Source organism: Equus caballus, chromosome 9, assembly GCF_041296265.1.
Source record: "Equus caballus isolate H_3958 breed thoroughbred chromosome 9, TB-T2T, whole genome shotgun sequence".
NCBI lineage: Eukaryota > Metazoa > Chordata > Mammalia > Perissodactyla > Equidae > Equus > Equus caballus.
Genome location: NC_091692.1, coordinates 63,291,956 through 63,301,264, shown reverse-complemented (window position 1 = coordinate 63,301,264; position 9,309 = coordinate 63,291,956). Strand labels below are relative to the sequence as shown.

General features: G+C 45.7%; 1 long non-coding RNA gene across 1 annotated transcript; it reads right to left on the bottom strand.

Moving 5' to 3' along the window:
* Positions 1 to 833: 833 nt before the first annotated feature.
* Positions 834 to 3,155, bottom strand: LOC138915414 (uncharacterized). The gene is made up of 2 exons (XR_011421331.1): positions 2,366 to 3,155; positions 834 to 1,685 (listed from the first exon to the last, which is right to left on the bottom strand). It is a non-coding gene; the product is annotated as an uncharacterized lncRNA (long non-coding RNA).
* Between the last annotated feature and the right edge of the window lie 6,154 nt (positions 3,156 to 9,309).

Genomic DNA, 9,309 nt, shown 5'->3' with positions numbered 1-9,309 from the left:
TCCTCTTCCTCTAAGGACACCAGTCAGAGTGAATTAGGGCCCACCCTAACGGTCCATTTAACTTAATCACTTCTTTAAAGCCCTTTCTCCCCATACAGTCCCATTCTGAAGCACTGGGGGTTGGGCCTCTAACTCAGGAATTTGGGGAAGACGTAATTCAGCCTGTAACAGGAGCCATCTGTCCAGCTAAGCTATAGAAGAGGGCAGATACCGAGGAACTACCAGCAGTCTCTACCACATCCCTGTTTTCCTGCCTCCAGCCTCTGTCTTCCAAAGCACTGCTCGGAGGGACTGTCTAACTCACAGCTCTAACAAGCCAGATTCCTCCTCTGCTGAATATGCACGGGGCTTTTCTGCCTCCACGCCTTCGCTTATTCACTCTCCTCCCCTTGGAATGCCTTCCTTCCACGTCCAGCATTCCATCACTCCCCACCTCCTCCCACAGATTCTTCAGGGGTCGTTTAAGTGCTTGGCAAAATCTTTTTAAATCTCCCCAACAAAATGTCGTTTCATTTGCTCACTCATTCAAGCATACCATCCACAAACGTCTGCTAATTGCCCACTGTGCACAGGGCTGGGCGAGATGCTGGGTACCCGAGGGAAATGAGCAGTGCCCGCCCTCTAGTCTCACAGTCAGGGATGGAATCTTCACCTCCTTGCTTCACTGTACTTTGATTCCACTCAGATTCTAAAGAAAAAACACTCCTTCCGTGTGTTTCCTCTACTCTCAATACTTCACTACAACTTTGCTTCTCTTCTGACAGCAGATGTGTGGGTTTTCCATACATCAATTTTGTGTCACCAGCTGGCTGTCCTACAATTTAACTCAATTCTTTTTTTTATACATATTTTATTTATTTATTTATTTTTAAAGATTTTATTTTTTTCCTTTCTCTCCCCAAAGCCCCCCCAGAACATAGTTGTATATTTCTCGTTGTGGGTCCTTCTAGTTGTGGCATGTGGGACGCTGCCTCAGCGTGGTTTGATGAACAGTGCCATGTCTGCGCCCAGGATTCGAACCAACGAAACACTGGGCCACCTGCAGTGGAGCAGACGAACTTAAGCACTGGGCCACGGGGGCAGCCCCTTAACTCAATTCTGACACTGTCTACTTGGAGATGGCATCAGATCCCACAGATTAACAGCTCAGCCCCTCAAGACTGTCCCCTGCCCCCTCTTCAGGCGATAATTGCCAAATGCAAGTCCAGGTTGTCTCCTGTGCTTCTGACCAACCGTCTGTAAGTCCAGGTTTCCCATGACCTCTTCGTTGGGTCTGATAAATTTGTAGAGCAGCTCTCAGAACTCAGGAAAAGTCCACTTACAAGATTACTGGTTTGTTATAAAAGGATGTAACTCAGGAACAGCCAGACAGAAGAGATGCACGGGGCAAGGTGTGTGGGAAGGGCGTAGAGTCCACGCTCTCTGAGCAGCCACTCTCCCAGCACCTCCACATGTTCACCAACCTGGGAGCTCTCTGAACCTCATCCTTTTGTGGTGGTGGTGGTGGTGGTTGTTGTCTTGGAGCCTTCATTACAGAGGCGTGATTCATTATATCATTGGCCATTGGTGATGGATTCAACCTCCAGCCCCTCTCCCCTCCCCAGAGGTGAGGAGGAGGGGCTGAAAGTTTTAATCCTCAAATCAAGGTTGGTTCCCCTGGCAACCAGCCATCCTCCTTAGGTTACCTAGGGGCATTCCAAAAGCCACCTCATTAACATAAAGTGTGGTTGAAAGGGGCCTGTTATGAATAACAAAAGACATCCATTTCACTTTTATGGCTCTGGTGCTATTTCAGGAACTGGGAACAAAAGATGCCCCCAGAGCTGGTATCACTTAGAAAATTACAAAGGTTTTACGAGCTAGTGCCAGAACGGAAGACCAAATATATGTTTCTTTTTATAAATCACAATATCACAGATGTCTATGCCACACTCTGCTGTGTAAGGCTGCTATTTATACACTGGCTTTATCTCCTCTTCCAGAGCGGAGGTGCAAGGTCTAAGGCTCAGCATAGGCTGCAAGCTGCCTGGGTCAATAATATATAATTTAAAAAGCAAACCTGATCACTTCTGGATATGTACCCCAAAGAATTGAAAGCAGGGACTCAAACAGATATTTGTACACCCAGGTTCAGAGCTACATTACGGCCAAAAGGTGGAAACAACCCAAATGTCTATGTGGATGAAATGGATTCACAGGGATGAATGGGATAAATAAAACCTGGCATATCCATACAATGGAATGTTAATCAGCCTTAAAAAGAGAGGGAATTTTGACACAGGCTACATCATGGATAAACCTTGAAAACACTGTTAAGTGAAATAAGCCAGTCACAAAAGGACAAATACCGTATGATTCCACTTACCTGAGGTCCCTAGAGTAGTCAGATTTATAGATAGGGGAAGTGGAATGGTGGTTTCCGGGGACTCCGGCAGGAAGGTTGGGGAGCTACTGATTAATGCGGACAGTTTCAGTTTGAGAAAATGAAAAGTTCCAGAGACGGATAGTGGTGATGGTTGCCCAACAACGTGACTGTACTTAATGCCACCGAATTATACACTCAAAAGTGGTGAAGACGGTAAATTTTATGTATATTTTACCGTCCTCCTCTGCAGAAAAGCAAACCCGGTAACTTGGGCAGCGCGGAGAGCACCCTTCCCTCGGGTCAGCCCCAGCCAGCTTGTCTCAGAGTAATAATGTGTGAGGTTTGTGTGTCCACACTCAGCCGGATGCGGCCCGGAGAACGGGGCATTGTTCCGGGGGGGAGGAGAAGGTGCAGAAGTGAGAACCCGCTTCAGGTACTTCCCCGTCAGCCTGGAGACGATGACAAGTTGCACCCTCCATTCACAGAAAGCAGAAAAAGAGGGCGCGAGCTTAACTGTTGGCGGGAAGATTTACATCTTTCTCCCTAGCAGTGTACTTTCCTCTTTGACGCTGAACGATCGTGGCTCTCCCGCAGGAAGAACGGGCGGGCTCCCGGCGGCGCACCGCGGGCCCGGTAGGGGGCAGGCGGCCGCGCCTCCCGAGAGACCTGGGCGCCCCCGGCCGGCTGTCCTGCCCTCTGCCCAGCCGCCCCCTCCTTCCGGACGGCGCAGGGAGCGGGGACAGTCTTCCCTCGCTCTTCCACCCACCGCGGTCACAGGAAGGACCGAGCCTTGAACCCCACGTGGTGGGCGGGGAGGGCGCTTATTCGGATAGGTTTTAAAGCAACAGGCACCATTTCTTGACTCGTTGCTGACCCGTCAGGGAGGGCTTTGCTACGGCGAGTTTTGTGAACTTTAATAAACCTTTGATGCAGCGATGACTTCCAGAGCTAACCCAGCCTGGCTATTTTTAGGAGAACTTCTGACCTAGGTCTAGATAAAAAAAAAAAAAAGGGGTGCCTAACAGTCCCCAGCTGGCTGGGCCCGGAGATAGTGAATGCTCCTGTCACCTTCCCATGCCCGGTTGTTTTGCCTGGAATGCTGCTGAGTGCCGCAAACCCAGGGCCCAGCTCGGGCTGTCAGAGCTTCTCCTGAGTGTCCCAGCGCCTGCCTGCACCGGCTGGGCTGGGCTGGGCTGGGCTGGCCCGGGCTGGGCTGATGAGCTCTTTCAGCTTGATCCCTCACTGTTCCCAATCTTCCCAGCTCCTGAAACCCGAAGTATGTGGAAATTAGAGATTTCAATTATTGAAAATAAGCATTATGGACGGCATCTCAATCTTATTTCAAAGGAATGTGTTATTCCTTATTTCAAAGGAATCAAAACTGATATGCCATGATGATCAGATATATGATGAGGGTTAGTATTGGATAGTGTGAAAATCAGTCTTGCTGAGTTCAAATCCCAGTGTTGTCACTTACTGTGCGACCTCGAGCAAGTTATTTGACTTCTTTAGCCTCATTCCCCGTATATGTAAAATGGGAACGATAGGTACCTCATTGAGATACTGTGAGGATTAAATGATATATTACCTATAACGTGCTCAGCAGAGTAACTGGAATACAAAGTTACTGTAATTGTTATTAACATTCAAGCAGAAGAACATATTTATTTATACATAACTTTGATTCTTGATCTTCTTCTAAGACGTTTTCATGCCAGATCTGTATCTTTTCAATAATCAATATGCAGTAAAAAGCAGAGAAAAACATGGCAGTATCAGAATGCAGAACACTGAGAAGTACTTTATCACAGCTCTCCAAACACCTGGATGCCTAGCACACTCGAGTGTTGTTTTGCCACCTGGAGGCCTTGAGCATTTCTGGGCAGACTATATGTCCCTGATTTTGAGGGGATCTTAGAGGGAGAAAGTACGTCTGAGATGTACGTGATTTTTCACTCCAAACAAGCAGTAACTGAAAGCACATGCTCAGTACTGAATTGCATGTCTGGGGAGGCAGCCAGAAGCAGAAAACTTGAAGTATGAACCTTGCCCTCCAAAGAACGCAGATCTAATATAAGGCTCCCACCACCATGCCATTTCTGGTAGCCCAGATTGGCATTCTCCATGTTCTTCAACCTTTTTTAGAAGAGTCATCTTCAAGGGCAAGAGAGAAGTTTACTGGCAAACTAACCTGGGAATGAATCCAAGTCATGTCATGGGGAACTCGAGCTCTTCTTTGCCGGGGCCTGGAACTGGCGTAAGGGGATGCGGGGACCTTTGTCATACTGTGGTGAAAAGTTGGCTATATACAAAAGCCAAGGTTTACTATCTTGGTGTGAGATGCTCACATCATATAGAGCTGTACAGAGAAGACCATTTCCATTTATGGGATCAAATCATTTCACCAATTGTCTTTTCCTCTGAAACCGTGCACAACAGCATTAGTTAAAGCTGTTGCTTGGAGACATGCCCACGGGTCTACGTGGGTACTACCGACTTTATAGGACTTCTTTTTCTTCTTCTTTCTCTTCATCTCCTTATTTAAGTGGAAACCAGAAGCGTCACCTTGAAAACATTCCCAAGCACTCACACCTCATACCATTCTTCACAAATGAGCCATGTAATTTGTGTGACCAATCATAGTAATTAAATAGAAGGGGATTTTGGACTTCATTTTGATGTTTCTGATGTTTGGAAAGCCCACTAAATATCAAACCAGACAGCCTGATTCATGTCCAACATCACACCTTACAGACTGTTGAGTATTACAGCTCCTAATTGAATGTAATTTTCAGTATGGGCTCCTAAAGCACCCCCAGCTTTCCCTTCTTGGGACTCAATTATTACTATATATCTAGATAATACTACTGACCCCTTCCTGCCAGGCCCTCCTAACACTCTAAATTGCCCTCCCGCTACCGAGAGTAATGATGAATTTGCATTGAACCATATACATCTAGCTCATGCTTGTATGACATGGCATTTATTTTACAAACTGGGAATGTAGCAGCCATTTGTCACATTGCTTGCTCTGTATTCATTGGAATTTTTTTTAAAACATTTGATTTTCATTGGGGGACTACTTGTTCCCAACTCTGAGTGCATGTGGTTTGAGAGGGGGAATCCATGACCCTACTCCCAACACCACCTCCTCTCAGATCCAGGGCCACCATGTAATCCAAGCCTTGATGGCTGTATAATCTACCCCCCAAGTCACGGAGATGGTGCAGCAATGAGTGCGCCAGTGGCCCAATTAGACTTCGAGTAGGGATGTTTATTGGAACACTTGAGAAGTGTTCCCTTTCCCTGGGGGTTCCCAAGAGACTGGAATGTGAACCTGGAATGGCTGGCGGCCGTTTTACCTCCGAGTGGGAGGAGCCTGTTCAAATGAAATTAACTCAGAGAAAGCAGAGCCAAAGGACAGAAACGGAAAGAGACCAAGTCCTGATGACAGCACTAGAATTTCTGGAGACCCAAAAATTTTCATTTGGACTTCTGGTTGTTTATACTAAAAATCAAACCTTTTTTTACTTAAGTCAGTTTGAGTTGTGTTTATTGAATAAATAAATGGATGAATGAGTGAACGAATCTGATCATATACCAACAAAAACCAAGAACACTTACTACAATCCCAGTGTCTAGGCCATGGCCTTCTAGAATGTTCTGCTATCGAATCACAGTGAGTCATTCCCATGTTGTTGCAGTCCCTGTTCGTTGCCCACCCATCTGCCACCCCTCCTGCCCTCTTCCCTCCCTGTTCTTTGTTAACAGGGCAGCCAGGTTCGAGCCCACAGGAATAACTCATGATTGATCTCCACAATGTCTCAATAGACTGCATATTACAGGACTTCTAGGATCACTGGTCCCTACTCATTAAATGACAGTAGCCATTTTTGACAACTAAAAATGTCCTTCCCCTCTCTCTTGCCCTTCCCTATGTTTTCAAACTCCCATTACTCCATTTTTCTAAATATTCATTTTCCCAAATCCTCTTGCAGCCAGAGGTGACCATATGACCTGGCTAATAAGAAGTAAGAGGAGTGAAGTTCTACTAATAAAAAATATTCATTCTTGTCCCCTATCTCTTTTTTTCTGCTTTAAATATAATAGTGTGAGGATGTGATGTCTATGATACAGCAGCCATATTTAGACCATGAGTGTATTAGTTTTCTAAGGCTGCTGTAACAAATTACTACAAACTTGGTGACTTAAAACAACAGAAATTTATTTTCTCACTATTCTGGAGACCAGAAGTCGGAAATCAAGGTGTCAGCAGGGTTGGTTCCTTCTAGAGGCTCTGAGGGAGAATCCACTCAATACTTCTTTCTTAGCTTCTGGTGGTTGCTGGCAATCTTTGCATTCCTTGGCTTAGAGACACATCACTCTAATCGCTGCCTCTGTCTTCACATCACCTTCTACTCTGTGTTTCTCCTCCCCTTTTCTTCTCTTATAAGGAAACTTGTCATTGGATATAGGGCCCATCCTAATCTAGGATGATCTTTATACTGAGCCTCTTAATCTCAAGTTCGTGTGCCTGATGTGTGATATGACAAACACTGAGACATTGGTCCTTGGAGATGGAGAAAGGTTTATTCGAATTGGCCAAAATGAGAAGGTGGGAGGATAGGCTCTCTCAAATCCGCCTTAACAAGAGCAGAAAGCAGAGGGTTTTATGGAGCTAAGGGGCTTGGCAGGAGGAGCTTTGGAGAAACAAAGGGGTCACTCCTGATAAGCCCCTATGCAATCTGACTTCTGGGCGTCAACAGCAGCTGGGGCTGGCCATCTGGTAGTTGCAACTTCCCTGGAAGTCATTCTCTTACTTCTGTCAAACAAACTCCCAAATCCTTGAGACCTGAGTCACCCTTCAAGTTAAACAAGAAAACAGAGGGGGCAGGCCCCATGGCCGAGTGGTTAAGTTCGCTCGCTCTGCTTCGGCAACCCAGGGTTTCATCAGTTCGAATCCTGGGTGCGGACATGGCACCACTCATCAAGCCATGCTGAGGAGGCATCCCACATGCCACAACCAGAAGGACCTACAACTAGAAATACACAACTATGTACTGGGGGGCTTTGGGGAGAAAAAGGAAAAATAAAATCTTAAAAAAAAAAAACAAAAACAAGAAAACAGCAAATTGACAAGATTCATCTAGATCTGTGTTGGGATCAAGGTCAAAAGGCAATCATGTTCTTACTGAATATCTGCAGTGACCCTCAGGTACCTGGCTTCAATCTCATCTCTAGATTCTTCACTTAATTATATCTGCAAAGATTCTTCGTCTAAATAAGGTTGCATTCACAGGTTCTGGATGAACATATCTTTTGGGAGGCCACTATTTCACCCACTACAGTGAGGTAACAAGTCTAGGATGGAAACATGTGGAAAGTCAACGTGAGAATGCCAGAGAAGAATGTTAGAAAGATTCAGTGCTCTTGATGACATCAGTCACCCATTGATGGTTTTTGAGCCACTGATTCAAGGCCAGAATTTCTCACCTCTAAGGCTTATGTCAATTAATCGAGAAGTTTTGAAATGAGAACTAACAGCTCTTCCTCAGACACACATACAGCAGTCAGGCCTCCGATGCAAGATTTCCCCCTAGTTAATTTGCTGCTTTCACCTAACCATCAGTTTAGAGGAACCTGGCAAATTCAGCAATAAGACAGGGAAATTAAATGTAATTTAAATTATCACTTTTGGTGAATTAGGAAGGATGTAAGAAACAGGAAAAATCAGGGCAATGTGCCATTCAATGTTGACTTATTTTGACCAGAAATGCTTAATTTCAGAGATTCCTGGTAGAATTTTGTAGGAAAGGCAGCTAATGTGCTCTAGGAAGCTGTGTTAAGGGAACACATGAAGCCGAACTGCAGCTCCAGAGCTCGCAGGCCTCTGCACAGAACCCTTCCCTGGGATAAGATACAGAGGAAGGCAGGGGAGAATCAAGTTCTTTTTGGAATCAGGCAGCTGGTGTTTTTTGTTTTGTGTCTTTTAAAATTACCTAAACCGGGCAAGCCCAGTGGCCTAGTGCTTGAGTTCAGCATGCTCCACTTCGGTGGCCAGGGTTCAGTTCCTGGCTGCAGATCTACAATGCTTGGCTGTCAGTGGCCTTGCTGTGGCAGCGGCTTACATACAAAAAGGGGAAATTGGCAACAGACATTAGCTCAGGGTGAATCTTGTTCAACAACAAAAAAATTACTTAAGTAGCATATATATTCCCTCTGTCTTTTTCATTTTTGAATTTAATTTCTTTATATATGCCTTAAAATATGTAAAATTTTCTCCAGATGCGTAAATGCAATTGTATGTGGTTCCTCTTTGTTTTTCTTTTCTGTTTATTATTGGTTCCCCCTTCCCTCTCTGGTCTTCCCTTTATGATGTGATCTCTACTCCCTACCCACTCACTTGTAGCCCATGATTACAACCAAACGTGCATCCGTATTTTAATCTATACGTGAGGCCATAGCCAGGACTGCCCATGGAAAACTCCTAAGTGGGTATAAATGGTAAAGTCCTGAATCCTGCAAATGCAGGCACAGATAACGGGGAGTCACACAATCTGAGACTCAGGCACCAAAAAAGAGGAGCTCACTCACTGTGGACAAGCAAGTTTCAGCTCTCAGGCTCCAGACAGTGCGCTCGGCGACAGTTTGCAGAGCCGCAGAACTGCTGACTGAGGAGCGCCACCTGCTGGGGCCCTTACAGGGGTGGAAGGCAAAAGTCCAGGAGGCCTCTGTTTAGGGCGGCCTCCTCACCTGGCTGGGGCCCTCTATAGGAGGAAGAGAAGGCAGCCCCAAGAACTGCCCTCTCTCAGATGTATCCTTTGTCTGTGCTGTTCTCATATACTTTTTAGGCTGAATGGAGCTTGTGAGTAGGGCTGAACAGTATTCCAGGATTTCATCTTTGAACCCAGTTCAGTTCTTCTCAGATTCAGGCATAAGGCCTA